This window comes from Suncus etruscus, chromosome 13 (genome assembly GCF_024139225.1).
Source record: "Suncus etruscus isolate mSunEtr1 chromosome 13, mSunEtr1.pri.cur, whole genome shotgun sequence".
Taxonomy (NCBI): domain Eukaryota; kingdom Metazoa; phylum Chordata; class Mammalia; order Eulipotyphla; family Soricidae; genus Suncus; species Suncus etruscus.
The window spans coordinates 37,773,255-37,793,403 of NC_064860.1; the positions used below are offsets into that span (position 1 = coordinate 37,773,255).

Here is a 20,149-nt window from a genome sequence, read left to right on the forward strand (position 1 = left end):
AGAAAAGAAATCTGTAATGGAGTAATTTTATTAGTTCATAGTGTTTAGGGCAGTAAAGGAGTTGGATGACTGGGCTGTGGCTTTTGATCATAGTCACACTTTAGAGATGTGTTTACTGAGATAAGACTCAAGATGTTTAATAATGTGAACAAAGCTACTCTACGGAATTGTGGAAAAACTAAATCAAAATCTAGGTCTGGCTTTCACTTCGGGCAACACTCAGAAATTACACTATATTTTTAAAACTTTCTTTTAAACAAAACTGCCTCATTTGAATAATTTACATTGATGTGATTATATCTAATAGGGCATTCGCTTTTAGAATAACTAGGCTAAGTAAACAAACTTAGGGATGAAATTGAACTTTGGAGACATTTCTTCCTAAGCTATATTTTATCTGAGTCAAGTAAAAAGACATTATTATTTCAATTAATTTTTTATTATATGATTTCAAAGTAATGCTTTCTCTATTTGTAACACCTAAAAACAGTTCTTTTTAAATAGATCTGTACCTTTAACAAGTATTTAGTTAAGTAGGTCATATTATAAAATTCTGTGAAATAGAAAATATTTCATCAGATAAAAAGAAATGTGTTTCTTATTCTCAATTTTAGCTATGTTTGAGTTGGCTTTTATATTTTTGTCAATTACAACAAAATGCTGATTAAGTTGAAAGATCATCGTTTTTTGTTCTCATTCTTTTAATTTAGCATGAGGAAATATAAAAAAAATTAATTTACCCCTTTGAAGCCGTGATGTATATTGTATACTTTTTTTATAAACCATTTTGAGGGTCTTCTTTTTATTTCATATCTCTGTTTCTGTGTTTTTTTTACAGTGGCTGGTGGTGAGAGTAGCAGTGGTTGGCACTTTTCCTCCACATTCTGAAAGAGAATTGGCTGAAATAAAACCTTGCTTTCCATATGGTCGACTTGAAATACACCATTGAAAAGGTACAGTCTCCCTTTCTACAAACAGAGGTGAACAAATATCAATGTTGATGCCAAATCACCTGTTGATTCACATTAGAAAACTTTTTGGCAGTACATCTACTGTCTCATTATTGCAAAACCCTACATGTAGGGTCCTTGTGTATTGGCAGCTCTAAGTAACTTAAGTTAAAAACACTAAATTCTACATATAATCAGGAAATAAATTAAAAGTTTACTTCCAGTCAACAGAAGGAAAAATTTTGTGCAAATATTCAGTGCATGATATCTAGTATATTGTGTTACAGCACTAGGGAAAGAAAAGGGGAGATGACACTGGTGTGTTTTTATATCTTGATTAATTCTAGTTAGGAGAAGCAGTCATCACTTTAAAAAATTAAATCTTTAATGTAAAATATTTCAAATACATAAAACTATATAGAGAAATATGGGCATGTAATAAGTCATCACTTGGTTACATAAGCTATAATTTGCAGCATTTCTGATCTTATTTTAATCTTTTTTTTGTGTTGTTGAAAGTTTGGGTGACATACACCTATTAATTATGTAGCTTAAAAGCTTTTATCTAAGTATATATCCATGTGAGAATACTCATCAAGGCAAATTACAAAATATTCAAAATACATCAGAAGAATCCTTTATTTTCTTTTGCAAATGAAAGTTTCCAAACTTTAATAAAAGTTTGAAAGAAAATAAACTTATCCTGATTTTTTATCATTCTAAATTTGTTTTATATGTCATGCATTATGGCTTACATAAAATATATCCTACTATGTATATTTTACTAAAATTTATTGTGTCTCTCATTATTAGACATTATATCTGATATTTCCTAATAACAACTACTACAGCACTTTGATTCAAGATTTCACATTGAGAAAGAACTGCTTTTAAGTGCATTTAAAATTTTCAAAAACAATGTGATTCTCTTCAAAGTGATCATTCTGATGTATATTCTCTTTAGCAATCTATGAGAGCTTCTCCATCATTATATCTTTGAGGTGGTAGAATTAATATTTTTGTTAATTCTACTAGGATTAAATGAAAAAGAAACTAAGGACAGTAGAGAAGGGATATTGTACTTGAATGGTAGGTGTGGTGCTGTAACATTGAATGCCTAAAGGATAAACTTTAACGGTATTGTAAACCAAGTTACCTCAGTAACAATAATAAAAAAGAAACAAAAGAATAAATGACACCTCATTTAAAATTCTTTTTCACTTACAAACCATTGGAATTTCCTTATGTATTGTATTGCATCTATTTATATTTTTGTTCATCTTTTCCTTGGGTTGTTTTGCCAGTGTTATTTTGAATATGGCTTTTGGTGTTATTTTTTGTTGTTTTAATTTTCTGACTTCTAGTTCTTTGGGAAGTGTAAGTTAGAGATAGCTTCCCAATTTGTAGTGTCTCTTAAGCATTTTCTCGATGTAGCATTCATTTTCACAAGTTTCTGATTTTAATGCTGTTAAAGTCTGTTTAAATGTTTACATTTATGGTTTCTGGTTTCATATCATCTAAGAAATTCTGACTTGTCCAGAGAGATAATACATGGGGGGTTAGGAGCTTGTCTTTTTTTTGGCCCACACCCAGTGAAGCTCAGGGGTTACTCCTGGTTATGTGCTCAGAAATTGCTCCTGGCTTGGGGGACCATATGGGACATGTGGGGATCAAACGTCGATCTGTCCTAGGCTATTGCAGGCAAGGCAGATGCCTCACTGCTTGCGCCACCGCTCCAGCCCCAAGGAACTTGTCTTAATTGTGACCAACCTGATTTGATCCCTGGCACCACATTTGGTCCTCAAGGTAACACCAGGAGTGATTCCTTAAGTATAGAGCCAGGAGTAGGCAGTGAGCACCATGAAGTATGTTCCCTAAAAAGAAAAGAAATTCTTTCAGATGACAGGATTATTAAGAAAACTTTGAGCGCATGATTTAATACACCACTTCGTTTCAGCACTACTCATTTCCTGAGTACCACCCCAAGCACAGTCAAGAGTAGCACCAGTATATTGGCACATATGAATAAACCTCCTCTTTCTTAATAAATGAAGAATTAAGAAAAACTTCCTATATTTTCTTCTAACAGTTTTAAAAAATATTTATACACTTAAATAATAATCTTCTTGGCATTTGTTTTTATGTTACATGCATCCTATTTTTTTTGCCCATGCTGATAACCTAGTCATTCCAACATTATTTAGCAAATTAGTCATCTTTACTGACTAATTTGTAATGTCATCTTTTGCCTACATAAAATCTGCTTTTAGGATCTTTATTCATTCAATGGACTGCATATGAATCTTTGTGCTAAAACTAGTGCTTTAATGATTATATCTTTCTGATATTCGGTAAGGTAGATTTACCTACCTTGTTTTTTATTTTATGTATCTTGTTTTATTATATACATTATTTTTAAAAATTGTTTTGAATTCTGTTGAATTTTACTATACAATATGAATTGTAGTTAGTAAAATTTGGCAAAATCCAACTGATTTTTACTTGTAAATATGTTGTCTGTAAGGATAATCTGTAAGAATAAACTGACATTTTTGTAAGATTGGATAATTATGTCCATTAACAGGCTGCATGGTCTTTGTAATCAGATCTTTCTTATGTGCATTTAAACTATTTCATAATTTTCATCACAAACATCCTGATTGAACCTATATAGTAAGATATCATCTCTTATCATTTAGATTTTTGTGTCACCACATATAAAGTCTGTTTTCTATTTCATTATTATTGGCATGCTTTCAGCAAATTTGCTGAGATTTTTTATTAATTGCAATGGTCAAATTAAAATTTATTTTCTATATAGACATGTGAATCATTAATAAATAATGATAGGCTTTCTCATAAACTGCAGTTCTTAAGTTTTCCATTTACTTTTCTTATCATATTGCATTTCAAGTGCTTTCAAATAATGTGAAGAAGAGCAATGATATTAAAAGAGAACCAAATGCTATACATGGTAATCCTTAAGTAGCAACCGTGCAAAGAACAATATCAAAAATAAAAGAGAGAGAAATAGTAAAAAGAGAGAAGTGAAATACTTGCCCCAGGCAAGCAGAGGAGAGGGATTGGGAGGGAAACTGGGAACACAGGTGGCAGGAAAAGTACGCTATACTGCAAACCAAAGTGTCTAAAAAGAAAAGAGAGGAGTAGGGGGAAGGAGAGAGAGAGAACAGAAAGGAGAGGGGAGAGAGGGGGGGGGAGAGGGAGAGAGAGAGAGGAGAGAGAGACAGAGAGAGGAAGAGAGAGAGAGAGGGAGAGAGAGACAGAGAGGGAGAGAGAGAGACAGAGAGGGAGAGAGAGACAGAGAGAAATGTATGTCCCAGGACTGGAAGGAGAGAGGGAATCCAGGAGGGTAGATAACTGGCAGGAAATGTGTAGTGGTTAAGACTGTGGTACATGGTAGACGGTAACTCATTCATGAACAACTTTACCTGGGGGGGGGGGAGGAATCTAAACTATGAAGAATCTTGTAACCGTAGTATTTAAATTAAAAAAAAATCTTATATTTCTCATGTGCTATAATAGTTGAAGGCTAATTAGCAGTATGACTCCATAGTGATACTGCAAGTCTCCTTCAGACAGTTCTGTCAGATTGCCTCGGCAAATTACAATTCAGAATGTTACCAGCACCTGATTGGTCATTTAGTGTTTCTTGTTAAAGAGTCTAGGATTTAAAAGATTGTGTATTTGAGGAACATAGGTAATTCTCTGTCACTAGTTGAAAACATAGGATTGGGGGTTGGTAGCTTTGGATTGGACTTTGAGCTCCATATACATGTTCTGAACCATCTCTCCCCGCTCCCCATGAAAAATGCTTGTTCGTGCATGTGTGTGATCCTCTGACCCCAAATGGGCCTATTTTTATTTCTCATGATTGACATTATACTATTATCTCATCAGAAGTACCAAATAAATACTATAAAAAAAAATCTTGAAGATCAAAGTACACTCAAGGCCTGGAACAATAGTATAGCAGATGGTACCTTGCCTTGTATTCAGCTGACCTGAATTAGAGTCCTTGCACCAAATATGGACCTTTGAGCTCCACCAAGTGTGATTCCTGAGTACAAAGCCAGGAATAAGCTTGAGTACTTCCAGGTGTGTCCGGAAAATAAAACAAAACGAAAAAAAAGTCTGTTTCTTACTTCTAAGGAAATATTTTTGAAATGTGGTATTTGTAAAGCTTATTATCTAAGTAAGGATTTCAATAATAAGAATTAATGTGTTTAGGAAATTCCACCATATAGATGTTCGCTGAGCATTTGTAGTAGGAGTAATTACTTGAGTTTTTTTTCCTACAGCATTTTCTACATTAGTATTAAGACAAAATTTCCCATTAATATGCTACTATTGTATATTGTATTACTTTTTTTCTGTTATTAAGTATTTCTTATCATCCTCAAAAAACTTCCTTTGGTACTGCATTTTTAAACATTTAGTTAAACCTTGCTTATATTTTATGAGCATGCTTGCATTGGAGGACCGTTACCTAGTTTTCCTCTGTAAAGCAGTTATTGTAATGGTCTGGTGTCAGGGATACGAACTTCACACAATAAGCTATGCTGTACTTTTTTAAATTTCTAAAATAGTTTTTATACTTGGAAAATTACCTATTATGACTATTTGTTTAGACATGCCTCTAAAATTATCTGGACCTTGTATTTTTTGGCAGTGGAAGGGAGGCAGTGGGGGCAGACTTTGGATTATTAGTTCAATCTTTTATGGTGATTCTTTTATTCAACGGTTCTATTCTCAAGTTAATTTTAAGTAGTTTTCTTTAGAAAAGTATAGTTGAGCCATCTACACTTTCAAATTTATTTGCATAAAGTTGTGCATAATATTCTTATAATTTGTATTTAATCTTTAATTATGCCCCTTCTTATCCTTAATATTATTTATTTGAACCTGTTTTCTTCCTTTACTAGTCGTTAGACATTTTTCTGCTTGATTTAATTTTTTTCAAGAACTGTCTTTTGATTGTGCTTATCTTTTTATTATGCCTTTGTATTCTACATCATTACTTTCTGCTTTTATGAACAGTATTTTCTTCATTTTATTTTTTATAGTCTAGACCACTTTTATTTTTCTAAATGCCTGATTTGAATTATTACTCATTTAATTTAAATGCCTTTTATTATTTTTCAAGTGAATTTCAGACTCTAAATTTTTCTCCAAGTTTCTATTAGCTGCATGACATGTTTTAATGTGTACTTTATTTTAAATTTCTTTTTTCTATATATCTTTGGTTCACTATCTCCTTTTCCTTTTCTTCCTCTCTCTACTGTCCTCCTTTTTTCACTCCTTTTGAGATGACTTGTTTTATTTGCTTATTGTTGATCTAGCAACTTTTAAGTTTTAAATCATAGTTTACTACCCTACATATGCTATTTTTGTCTTAAAAACGCCTTAGGAGCTATTTCCTATACTTCTTATAAGTAATGAAATGGTATATGGTATAAAAAGAGTGATTTTGGATCAATTTATTCATTCTTCTCCTATAAATTTCTCACTTTTTGATATATTGTATTCTTTTGGCTATAGTATTATAAAACTAATCTCAAAAGATTAGGTTATTTATTGAATAGTATATTAATTCTAGTCAAATTTGGTAGTTGCTGAGTCTAAAATGAATGCTCCTATTCTGTGTTCTATGTGTGCTCCCCTGGGAGGAAAATGTTACTGCAATCTCCTAAGTCATCCTCTACTTCTGTATAACCCACATGTTTACTTAAATCTTAGGGTTTGTAATCTGTTGAACTATGGTATGAGTTAATGGATATTATTTATTAATTCTTTTGTTAGGCAAACACATGCTTTGTACCAGCTTTTTATAAGGAGCCCCTGTGCAAATCAGTTCAATTCAAAGCTATTTGCACATTGACCCTTTTGCCCTATCTTACCCTACAATAAGTACATCTGGCAACTTCCATTCTTAGTTAGCAACTACTGTCACTGTTATCATCTTGCAAACATTGTGAATTTTTCATGTAAAATAGACATTAAATAAGAATAATTGCATAATTTTAATTGCTATTGCCTATATTCTTCCCAAATAGTTTTTGTTGTTTATTCTTTAATCAGAAGCATTTTGAAGTAGTTCTTATTGTTTTATTTTAAAAGGCAGTTCTGAACATTGCCATTCTAAAAGAAAATACTTTATAGAAGTTGCAATAAAAAGGAGATTTTTCCCCCCATTGGATACCATTAGATATTACCAAGAAACTTAAAGATTATCTGTAAAATGCTGAAACAGTGCTTCAGTTGTAACAAAGCAAATTAAATCAAATAATGTAGATTAAAAACTAAAAATCATGGGGCCGGAGCAGTAGCACAGTGGTAGGGTGTTTGCCCATGCAGCTGACCCAGGATGGCCACGGTTTGATGGTTTGATCCCCTGGTGTCCCACATGGTCCCCCAAGCCAGAAGCAATTTCTAAGAGCATAGCCAGGAGTAACCCTGAGCGTCACTGGGTGTGGCCCCAAAACAAAAACAAAACTAAACTAAAAAGCAAACTAGTCTAAACTGGGTGTTTTGCTTGTGCAAAATTTATGGAAATTTTAATGACATTTGATAGATTTATAGAAAGTACATGTTATTTGTGTTTATGAGGGTCTTAAAGATATTTTCTGACATGACTTTAACTGTCTTTTATATATAAGGACAGAGTGAAAAATCTCTTCCTGTTTCTATTCTATGATTTATTAAAATGAATTTTATTATTCTCTATTTAAATTTCACCATCTCTATATCACCTATAAAAAATCTGAACTATATATAGGTTCTAGGAGGTGAATAGACTATTAGTAAACATAATTTAAAGAAATTATTCAAGAATTATCAAGAACGAAATTATTTTTTTTCCGAATAAAACAATTGAAACTATCTAAAAGATTAGAACTGACATCTTCTTTAACATTTTTTTTAATTTTCTCTTTTTTTTTATTATTGGTACTGAAATGATAAAATCATACTTTCAAAAGTACTGTTGAGAAGCAATATACAGAATGAATCAGAATGAAAGAAATAAGGAAGACTGGATAGGCAGAAGATAACATGGTTCAGTAAGAAGACTTCAGAGTAAAGTGATACAATCAAAGATGAAATACAAACAAAAACTGTGAAAAGCTGAGATACATATTAAATCAAAAATAATATCTGAAAATATAAAAACAAAGCACATAAAGGAAGAAATACAGATTTCTAATGTACATGTAAAATGTAGTATTCAAAGATATAGCTTATTAAATAGCACAGTGGTAGTGTGTTTGCCTTGCATGCGGCCAACACAGGATGGACCTCGGTTTGAATCCCGGTATCCCATATGGTCCCCTGAGCCTGCAGGAGGGATTTCTGAGCACAGAGCCAAGAGCACCGCCGGGTGTGACCCCCACCAAAAAAAAAAAAGTTTTGATACAACTAAGTATGTATTAAAACTGACAAATATAAATATTGGAATCAGAAGTATATTAATACAAAATCCTGCAAAAATTTTGGGTTTTGTTTTGGGGCCACTTTAGAGTGCTCCAGGGTTACTCCAGGCTCTTCATTTAGGAATCATTCCTCCTGGCTTAGGGGGCAATATCAGATGCCAAGAAGTAAAAATGGAAGATAAAGAAGACAAACTCTCTACCCATTTTATTTTGGGGGGTGTGGGCCACACCGGTGATGCTCATGGGTTACTCCTGGCTGTGCACTCAGAAATTGCTCCTGCCTTGGGAGACCAAATGGAACGCCGAAGGATCAAACCGCAGTCGGTCCTAGGCTAGTGCACGAAAGGCAGATGCCTTATCACTTGCGACACTGCTCTGGCCTTTCTACCCATTTTATTATTGTTTAGGCCCCAAAATATTTTGATATTATATTATCAAGAGCATATCTTCAAAAATCTATCCTTTGTGGGACAGAGCAATTGTATAGTGGGTAAGATGCTTGCCTTGCACACAGCTATCCCCTTCATCCTGTATGGTTGCCTGTGCATCACTAGGAGTGATTTCTGAGTGTAGAGCCAAGATTAATTCCTGAGAATCATTAGTTATGGCCCCAGACCAAAGAGTCCAAATATATATACCTTGAATCAATAATTTTATATTTGAGAACCTATAGGAAATAGAAAGATTTACATATAAACAATAGAAAATAGATGTCCATCAATGCTATTTATAAAAATGACAGATGGGGCCGGAGAGGCAGCGCAAGCTGTAAGGTGTTTGCTTTGTTCGCGCTAACGTACCACGAACTGCAGTTCGATCCCCAACATCCCATATGGACCCCCAAGCCAGAAGCTATTTCTGAGCACATAGCCAGGAGTTACCCCTGAGTGTCACTGTGTATGGCCCAAAAAGCAAGAATAAAATAAAATAAAATGACAGAAGAAAAAATAATTTTATTAAGATATTATTGATTATAGGAGCCAGAGTGATAGCATAGCAGTAGGGCATTCCTTTGAATGCATGTGACCCAGGACAGACCCAGATTTGATCCCAGCATTCCATATGGTCCCCCAAGCCTGCCAGGAGCAATTTCTGACTACAAAGCCAGGAGTAACCTATGAGTACTGCCAGGTGTGGCCCCAAAAAAACAAAAAAAATATACATATTGAATACATTATGGAATATGTATATGAATATATACTGTATAGTTAGAAATGTTTATTTATTATCAAGTATGTAAATTAATTTTAATATTTTATTTAAATTATTATTTTATGAAAGATATTTAAAAAGTTTTTATGAGAAATGTTAGGAAATAACTAAAAATACCTAATCTAAGAATAAAATTAAGGAAACATAGATATAAGACAATCACAAATTTAAAAATTGCAATGTAAACAATATATAGGAGGAAATACAATAGGATGAAATACATTTAAATATGAATAATAGTTACTACTGTATGATTAAAATTAAGAAATATATTATTCCTTTCCTTTTTTATCTTCCTAAATGTTCTGAGAATGTTGTCGTAATGGTTAGGGGAAATTTTTAATGAGCTAATAGCAAATAATTTAATTATTAATTCTAAATTTGATAAGCCAATTTAAGAATACATTCCTGCTATCACCATTTTAAAGGACTTTAAATTTTTTATTTTTTAAATTTCTTGTTTCTTAAATATCAGAGATATGTTTTTAATCACATATTTTATAGTAATTATTTTCTTCATCTTTTCATGCTATTTCTATTGCCCGGCATTTCTCATTCCCCTTCTGTCTTTGTATTTGGATTCTTGCATTTTTGCATTTGGCTATTAATTTTCTCTTGGACATTCCAGAACCTCCTTTCATGTTTTTTGAAGTAACTGTTTTGACACTAAGATATTCAGACTACATTTACATGTATAGGAAATTGTCTTTTCTCTTAGAAAGAATGAAATCTAGATAATTCGTTGTTTTGGGTTCTTTTCAATTTCAAAATTTCTCATATTTTAAAAATATCATAGTCTAATAATAAAAACTGAGTAATTGAAATAGGTGAAAATTACACGAAGGATATAGAGTGTCACTATAGATTCATTTTATAGGATAGAATGAACTACTACTGAAAAAATTTATCAGGCACCCATCTTAAGAATAGAATCTCGACTTCTCTTTATAAAATTGAATAAACATAACAACTTTCTTGGCTCTATACCCAGAAATTTAACAAAAAAAGAAACCCAATTGAATGCCAGAAAGAATGATCCAGATAAAGTTTAATCAGCTCAAAATGTACAAGAACTTAGTCTGTCCCTTTTCTAACAGAATTATATAAGTAAAAAATGTAATCCCCTAAAACTAAATTCCTCATACTAGTTAATGGCAAAGTACTGGAGCAACTAAAAATTTCCAGACCGCACCCTCTTTCCCTTCTGCCAGGAGAATGAACCACTTTTTCTCTAACACAGAACTCTACAGACTTGAAGAACCATTTCTGCCTTAGATCCTCTCTTTTCTCAGAGCAATTAAGGTAGAGGTTATGTTTTGTTTATCCTTGTTACCTCATGTTCTAGGAAAGTACATGAATGTTGAATGAATTCATGAAAGACAAGTGGCTAGTTTTAGAATCTATAAAAGTAATCTTAGGAAAACTTACTTTTATATATGCAGTCAAACCCTATGGATGATTATATAACCATTTTATTATCACTTAGGCAAATTCTTTTGTATAATAGTATCGTCATATCTTAAGCATTTGGGAATAAAAATTTTAACATTTTTCTCTCAGTTAAAATGGAGTCGACTTTACGAACTCTTAAAATAATTAGAGCAATGTCCACATAAGTTACTGAAGTACCCTGAATTGCAAGTTCCTCATCTTCAAGAAATAGTTAACACTTATCTCCTAGTTTTTCTGTAGGCAGTTGATGAGATCTTGCATATCACTCAAGCATATCTATCTAAATCTTTGGGCTATTATTACGAGGTTTATGACTCCCAAGACAGCTGGTTGTACTTGCATATGCTTTTGACAACTGGGACAGAGGGGGCAGCAGGGTCTCTTCACTAGATACCAACAGGCCTCTTTAGTAGATACAGAATCTGACAGCTCCAATGCATAAGCTGTTGCTTTTTGAGCTTCAGTAGCATAAGAATTACCTCGAAAACTCATTGAAAATGTAGATATTGGGGAGGGGGGAGAAAAAAAATGTAGATATTGAGTTCTACTTCAAGAAATACTAATTTAATTAGTTCATGTGCTCTGGGATAAAGTTCTAAAACATGTATTTAATATAGTTATTATTTATTTGCAATGTTAAGTAACAAACCCAAGGGCTCATGCCTCAAACAAACAAGGCAAATAAATGATCCACAGCTGAGCTATGTGCTCAAATAGGTTTTCTAGTATGTTCCACAGGTAATTCTGGGTTGCTGACTCTGAATTGAGCTATGAGGAACCCTGGTTTGAACTGTGGATCACCTCCAAACCCTATAACATCATACCCCAGGCCTTGCCTTGCTCAATCGCATTTTTTTTTCTCTTACACTAAAAGAAAAGGAAGATGAAAAAGACCAGGTCAATAGGAAATGCTTGGTGGCTAACATAAATTATACTGTTATTTTGTACTATTTGAATTAATGGTATTTGGATGAGTTTAAATGAAATCTGATCAGAAGTAAGCTTGAACTTTAGACCAATAGTTTTCCTTCATAATGGTAGAAATAACTGGCTATTCAGAAATTTATCTTCCGTTTTTCCATGGAATTGCTATCTATGGAATGTAGATAAATAGGCACGATTGAAGAGCAAAGTGTTAAATGCATGCTTCAATTAGTGAATGCATTTGCACATTGAAGTAATTAGAATGTATTTAAACACATTTTGCTTGTAATACTTTGTTCTCTCTTTCCTACAAATAAAATTAGTGAGGAATAGATTTGATTTGGACATCATTTTGAAAATATTTTCTTTTTCTTTTTAAAATTTTCTTCGTATTATATTTTACAAAGTTCAAAACACAACCAACTGTGACTAAATCCATAAAAACAAAACAAAACGTCCAAAGTACAAGAAAATGAAAAACAGCACAGAATAATATGAAGTAAAACAACATAAATTATACCTCACAGATAGAGTTGTAATAACACACTTTATCCATGTCTGATCAATTAAAAATACTTATTCAGATAGCAAATAGTTCGTTTACTTTAATTGAGAGTCACAGGGGCCGGAGAGATAGCATGGAGGTAAGGCGTTTGCCTTTCATGCAGGAGGTCATCGGATCGAATCCTGGCGCCCCATATGGTCCCCCGTGCCTGCCAGGAGCAATTTCTGAGCCTGGAGCCAGGAATAACCCCTGAGCACTGCCGGGTGTGACCCAAAATAAAGGATACAACTGCTAAAAAAAAAAAAAAAAAATTGAGAGTCACAGATTTAATTATTCATCTCCATCCAAGTAAATATGAAAAACAGTAAGACCTAGTTAGAAAAATCTTAACTATATGAAATACAATGAATGGATGTGAAGATATAATAAAAGGGCTAATTTCTTTGCTTGCTAACAAAATATTCATATAAGATCATTTGTTTTTAAATAAAGTTAGAATTGACAGAACCAAACTTTTTTTTTTTTTTTTTTTTTTGGTTTTTGGGCCACACCCTGTGACGCTCAGGGGTTACTCCTGGCTATGCGCTCAGAAGTTGCTCCTGGCTTCTTGGGGGACCATATGGGACGCCGGGGGATCGAACCGCTGTCCATCCTAGGCTAGCGCAGGCAAGGCAGGCACCTTACCTCCAGCGCCACCGCCCGGCCCCAAACTTTTTTTTTTAATGGAGTTAAGTAGCACTAAGACAGATAGGAGCTTATGTCTCAAATCTACAAACAGTATTAGCTTGGACAATTTACTCCATCTCCATAAAGCTCAATGTTCAAACCTGTAAAAGAAAGGTAAAAATATTGATGGCGGGCATGGTTTGATAATGTTATACTCCCAAATCATATCAATACTTACCCTTCCTTATAAATGATATATAAATGAATGCTATCTTAATAAATGATAATTATACCTATACTCATTGAAGAATCATTTTCTTAACATGCAATAATGTATTTGAAGTACCTGGTACTTAACATGTTCTCAATAAAAGGAGTTTCTATTGTTGAATTGGAAAAGAAAGTTTGGAAGTCTAAGAAACCAAAATTTATAGGAGAAAAAAAATTACAAAATTAAGCTGTTCCCAGTCTCCCAGAAAATATTTGTAGAAATTACTGATTTTAATCAGGATTCTAACAGAGGAGTATTTACCTTTTTTTTATTTTTGCCTACCTACATTTTTCTTACTATTAATCAGTGGCTTCAAAATACATTTTTAAAATAACTTTAAACTGTTAAAGTACATATTTGAATGATTATAATTTTTAATGTGCATGCATTATTTTGTTGAGGATATACAGCACTTTGGATTGCACACAAATTAGGCAAATATAATTCCTCTCATACTTCCTATACTACTTTTGTAGTATATTTATGATTTAGAAATGAAACAAAGAGGGAAGGTGGGGAAAAAAGACAGAAAATTGATAAGAATCATACTCATTTGGGTTTCAAAGGAAGAAGAAATGGTTATCTACTCAACACTGTACTTAACCAACTTTGATTCATAATTTTAAAAAGTACTTAAAAAAGTACTTTTAAAGATTATTGATCTAAGTAAACAAAAGGAAACAGTATTCTAAAAATGTATCAGCATGGCATATGAAAGCCAGGTTTATGTAGTTTGTTCAAATGATAAGCAAATAATTTAAAACGCATGTGAGCTTCAAGTTTTTAATATGACTCCACTTGGAATTACCATGATTGTTATTGAAAACCTCTAATTCTTAGCTGAAGGAAACCACTAAGCCAGGAGAGTCAACCATCCTTCAATATAAAAAACCATGTCAGGATCATAGAATACATACAGTAGTTAGGCCACTGCCATAGTATAAAGGTTTGATCTCTGGTGCCACATGACTTCCTAAGCATTGCTGCATGTGACCCTGGAAGCCCTCAAGCATCACAAGGGCAGCACCACATCCTTAGGCCCTGGCCCTGAACAGCCAGCTTGGTTGGCCCAGTATAGCCAGGAGTAGATCTGATCCACCTTATCACTATTTAAATTTGATTTCTAGACATTTCTTCGATATATATAAATTTTTATCAAAATAACTCATGAATTTACTATTAACAAACATCTTATTTAACTTATATAACTTCTTTTCAAGTGATTTTTAGATAAAGCTAAAAACAATGGAGCAAAAGAACTGTTTTGATTGGATTAGAGAGAGAGTGATTGATGTTATTTCATCAAGCTGTTGATTATTTTGGTAAAGGCAAGAACAGAGAGAGGGAGGTTAGTGTAGAATACCCAGAAAAGTGGAATATCAGGGGCAAAGAGAAGAGTTAGTTAGAGTTAAACTAGTTAAAAAAAATGAGAAGAGGCCAGAGAGATAGCACAGCAGTAGGGCGTTTGCCTTGCATGAGGGTGACCCAAAAGAGATCCAGTTCAATTCCCGGCATCCCAAATGGTCCCTCAGCCTGCCAGGGGCAATTTCTGAGTGCAGAGCCAAGAGTAACCTCTGTGAACCCCTGGGTGTGGCCTATAAACCAATAAATAATAAATAAAGTTTAAAAATATAAGAAGTATGAGGAGTATGGGGCTAGAGCAATAGCACAGCAGGTAGGGTTTTTACTTTGCATGCAGTTGACCAGAGTTCGATTCCCAGCATCTCATATGGTCCCCCGAGCTTGACAAAAGCAATTTCTGAGCACAGAACAGGAGTAACCCATAAGCACAAGGGGTGTGCCCCCCAAAATAAAAGAAAAAAAGAGAAGTAAACTAAGAGGAAAATACTGCGATTAGATTTAAGAATTTGTGGACAGAAGACCTCGGTCAGTTGACTTGAAATAAGTAAGCTTGATAGCCTCAGTGGGTTTTGCAAGTAATAGTTCAGGTTTGTTTACTGGCACAGTATATTGTTCCTTAAACACTGCCAGAAGTGACCCTTGATCAATAAGCCAGCAATAGGCTGCCAACTGTAGCCCCAAAATTAAAATAATAATAATTTTGTCTTTTGATTCATTATGTACTATATTTCTCTATCCTGCTCTCAACCAGAAAAGCTTTGCAATTGGGTCATATCTATCCTGTTACAGCTTATAATGCCACTGTCAAATAATGACTAGCCTTTCTTGTTTGAATATTAATGACATCATGAAAGAAGAAATAAAGTATTTAGTAGGTAAATATCTTCCCCATCTACTTAAAGAATGGAGGAAATATTGATGGGCTGTTGATGGTGAATTAAACTGGCATACCAGGAATTTTTATAAATGATTTTCCCATGCTTCATTGAATTTAAGGCTGAGTCTTTAGATGTATACCAGCTGTGCGTGCAAAATCTCATAATTATTCTTACTGTATTAAGCATTTTATAGCAATTTTAGCTCTAAAATGCTATGCAATAGTTTTTATGCAAGTGTACCAGACATGTAAGCTGTTCCAATAAAAACATTTTCTTTCATCCAGACACGTGGTTTTCGGTTTCCAAACTTAGTGCTTTGCATTGACAGAAGAATCTTTAGGACAGATATTAGGGCTTTTGATGAGGGAAGAGGAGAAAGTTGGATATTTTTGCACATATTTATTTCTTCAAGAAACCTCATCAGAAAAAAATAAGTCTCGCTAATTGTACAATACTGATATTAGTACATACAACTGCTGAGCTCTAGCTCCTCCCCTCCATGTCCTACTGAGAAAGACAGTGGAGAGGAAGCTAGGGTTATCTCTGCATCCCTCTGGAGTATAATGACAAACAGGCAGAAGGACTTGGACTTAATCTCCTGCAGAAGGCTGACACCTTTAACAGTGCTGCACATGCTGCTGCGCCCTGCAGTGGCAAGTCTTGGGCCTGAGCCCAAAGCTGGTGTGGAGTTTGAACCCTTGGCATTCTGGCCCAGAGCCAAGTGCTATCAATGGAACCCCACTGACACCTTTAGTTATTCTTCCTAGATTAGGATAGTAATTTACTTGTCTCTTTGATTTCAAGTGTCTGGTTTTGTTTCCAGATGCCTCCCAGCTCATCTGTATTCCAGGGGTTTCAAAAGACTTGAACCTTATTGGTTCTTTCCTTTATCAGTCCCATTTGGTGCACCCAGGAGGTATATGGACTAAGCAAGGGAGGTGTGTGTGTGTGTGTGTGTGTGTGTGTGTGTGTGTGTGTGTGTGAGAGAGAGAGAGAGAGAGAGAGAGAGAGAGAGAGAGAGAGAGAGAGAGAGAGAGAGAGAGCATTTAGGGAAATCTTGGTAAGAATGCAGGAATAAATTAAAGGCAGATTGTCTTTCAAAACATCAGCTTTTATACCAGAGCAAGCCAGGATGGAAGATAAGAGGTGAGGTGTAGGACAAGAAGTGGAAAGTGTAGTTACATAGATTATGTGCAAACTCTCTCAATCCAGCAATAACCTCAATCTCCCCCAAATGATTTCAATATATGAAAGTGATGCAGAGACCATAGAAATTTTATTTCTGTGCCAGTAAGGTTTGATTTTTAAAATGCTATGATAAGAAAAGACACATATACAGGAGTGTCACTTCATGAGTACAAGGGATTGTCTAGCAGTGTATATTGATTTTATTGCAATTCTTTTCCCAGAACCATGTAAATAGATAATTGCTAGAAATGTCCATCATTAGCAAAGCAATGAGTCCGACCATGGCACTAGGAAAAAGATACGCATAGGACCCTGAAATCAAATGATGGAAATAGTAACACAATAACACATGCAGCTATTACTCCGGGCAAACACACACACAACACCCTGTGTAGCCATTGCACTGAGAAAATACACACAGCCCCCTGTGCAGTCATCGCACATCAGGAAATACACACATGACACCCCTCTGCAACCATCACACCAGGCAAAAGTACAGACATAAAATGCTAAGTCAATAGGAATGAACAGCTCATAAAAGCCTACTGGAATAGATCACATCACAGCCAGGTACATCTGTTCTCAGCACTAACCATTATCGTTAGCTTAAAATGTTTAAAATCACTCTGCATCCTCAGGTCTAGGGACAGATTATTCCAAGAAGATTCTGCTAAATAGATTTAGCAATGCAGTGAAAGGGACCTTACCACATTAAAGTGATACATTTTGCATCTCAAAGGCTGTCAACTGTATTTAGAGGAATTGTGTGACTGACTGGAGAACAATGTTCCAAGATAGGATAACAATTTTTATGGCCCTTCTAAAACTGGGGCTGATTTTTACCCCAAATTGAGTGAAATCTACAAGTGAGTGGTTGCTATCAGTCTGGGAAGTGACTAATAAAAGCAAAATTGGAAACAGCTTTTATCTAGCTCTGCACAGTAAGTCGCTCTATCCCGTTTTAAACTCTCAGGTGGGATGTCATATTTAGAGGTCTTAGTAAGGCCAGACTTCAAGCTATCAACTTGAGATAAATAAGTCCTAACTACAGTCCTTGCTTCAGAGGGTGGTCTTCTAAACTAGGAGGAATAAAGTAACCACCCACCTCTTCTTTTATCAGTGCCTCCTTTTTATCCTCTTGCATTGATCTCTGATGTTACCCTAAATTGTGACACAAAGGTCATAGCACTGTAAGGGAAAACTCAGCAAATCCTTCTGAAGAATGCCCACCCCCAATAGTTAGAAAGTTTTTCCAGCCTGCAGTTCCATGTTCAATTACAGTGGTGTTATATGTTTTACTTACTGAGTGAGACAAGTTTTGAGCTAGCTTGTTAAGAACAATTTACACCATAATTCCAGGGAAAAAAAATGTGAGTGACTGAGATTTGAAAGGGAAGAGTAGGAGGAATGTGCCAGACTAAACGAATCCTAAGTAAATAGGGTGGGATTGTTGGTTGGCTTGTTTGTGTGTTAGGGGAGTTTTTTGTTTTGGGGGGATTTTTGTATGTGTTTTTCTTTAAAAATAAATAAATATCTATTAATATCTATAAATATTGGTAATTAATTCTCTTTGGTGCATGAAGTAAAAAATTAAGGAAGAGAATTGCTCCATTTGTTCTGTGTAAACAAGCAAATTTTTAGGAGAGGACAGGTGTTTCTCTTAAATTCACACTGTGGCATCTTACTGGGAATGAAAACTAAGAATTCCACATCTCCCCCCCCAAATGTGGCAGAAAAGGTTTTTGTTAGGGTGAGATAGCATTTTCCATAAAACAATGCTTTAGTGACATGAGGTAATTATATAGTGACTGGGACACACCGGCATGGCATACTAAGGAAATTGCATGATACCTGCGTGATAACTACAGTAACTCTAGTTATCACTCCCATATTATCTCCAAAAAGCTATATTATTAGTTTGTATAACCAAAGCATGCTAAACATGTGCCTGTTCAAGCAACTCTGGTAGGAAAAAAAAATAAACTTTTGTGTAAAGGGGGAAAAAAAGCTAATGAAGAAAGTTGCCAAGAACAGATATTTTGTAATCTGTGCTAAATCTCTGCTGGAAAACATGAACAGTAACGAAGCTGAGAAGACAGTAAAAGAAATTCGGGGCAAGGTGCCAGACGCCCAGACGGAAGGAGAATGTGGACCAAAAGATTGCGACAATCGGGTAATTATGGTTTATGAATTTCAGCTTTAATCTGTAGTTCAGTGAGTCCTGATTAAATATCTGTTAAACACAATTAAAGTTTGTTTTTGTATTTCACCGTCTTGATCAGAATAATTAGAGACTGCGTGTTTCATGTCAAAAGTAGCAAGAGGAATTTTAGTGAATGAACATCGTTTTTAAAAGCCATTTGTAGTACCAGCTGTTGGCATTATTTTATATTTTAGTGTTATCAGCATAAAGATGGTCCTCTGGATGCTGAATAGTTTCCAGCAGGACAAGAATATTGTGCCGTCATATTGGGCCTCTGTTGCTGAGGCTTATATGTTTATGGGATAATATTCACCTGAGGTACTAAATAAGAGAGAAGTAAGCCAAGGAAGCAGATCTTCCAGAAGAGAGAAGGAAGACATTTTGAGCTAAGTTAATCCAAATTAGTAACTGAGGAACAAATTTTTCATGGTATACCCATTTTTGTTAACACCTGCAAGGGCTGGTTACTTTATTGATATAGACTGGAAATCATCCCGCTCATAAAACTCCAAGGCTGGGACTATCCCCTGGGTAAAAGAAGTTTAGAAAGATCTAAGGTAGCTGCAAATATACACCCACAGTATTCATCATGCTAGGGCATAATGACTGGTTCCCTTAACATCAAAGCTAAGCATTAAAGGTACTTGCCAGTTGCTTATCATTCCTATGGTGTCAGCTATATAAACTTCCAGCCATTGCTCTTACTATTTATGTTATAACTATATATGTTCTTTATACAAACTATATATGTTAACTCACAAATAATGGCCCTTCTGAATGGAACCAGAAGAATAGGGAGCTGTACTAAAGAAAAGGCCAGCCTAGCTTGCTGCTTGATCAGTCACTGTGTGACTCTACTACACTGCTCTTTTGATTGGTTCATGGATGACTATCAGCCCAGTTATATGCCCTGTATATCAAGGGAACTACACTAGTAAGCACAGAAGTTCTGAAATATTCTCTTGGTTAGTTCTTGACTAAAATACTATCTACTCTTAAAGTCTGTATAAAAAGCAATACTGAAAGAACTTACTGTGTTCTCATAATTTTGTTTTCTTTTTTATCAATAATTTTTGACCAAAGTGGAGTA

At 34.5% G+C, this 20,149-nt stretch overlaps 1 long non-coding RNA gene across 1 annotated transcript in view; it reads left to right on the plus strand.

Annotated features, from left to right (window-relative positions):
- The window catches only part of LOC126026149 (uncharacterized), a 224,402-nt gene that overhangs the window by 142,675 nt on the left and 61,578 nt on the right, over nucleotides 1-20,149 (plus strand). Inside the window, exon 3 of the long non-coding RNA XR_007501576.1 lies at nucleotides 839-953. This is a non-coding gene — a long non-coding RNA (uncharacterized LOC126026149). The remainder of the gene's footprint in view (nucleotides 1-838; nucleotides 954-20,149) is intronic.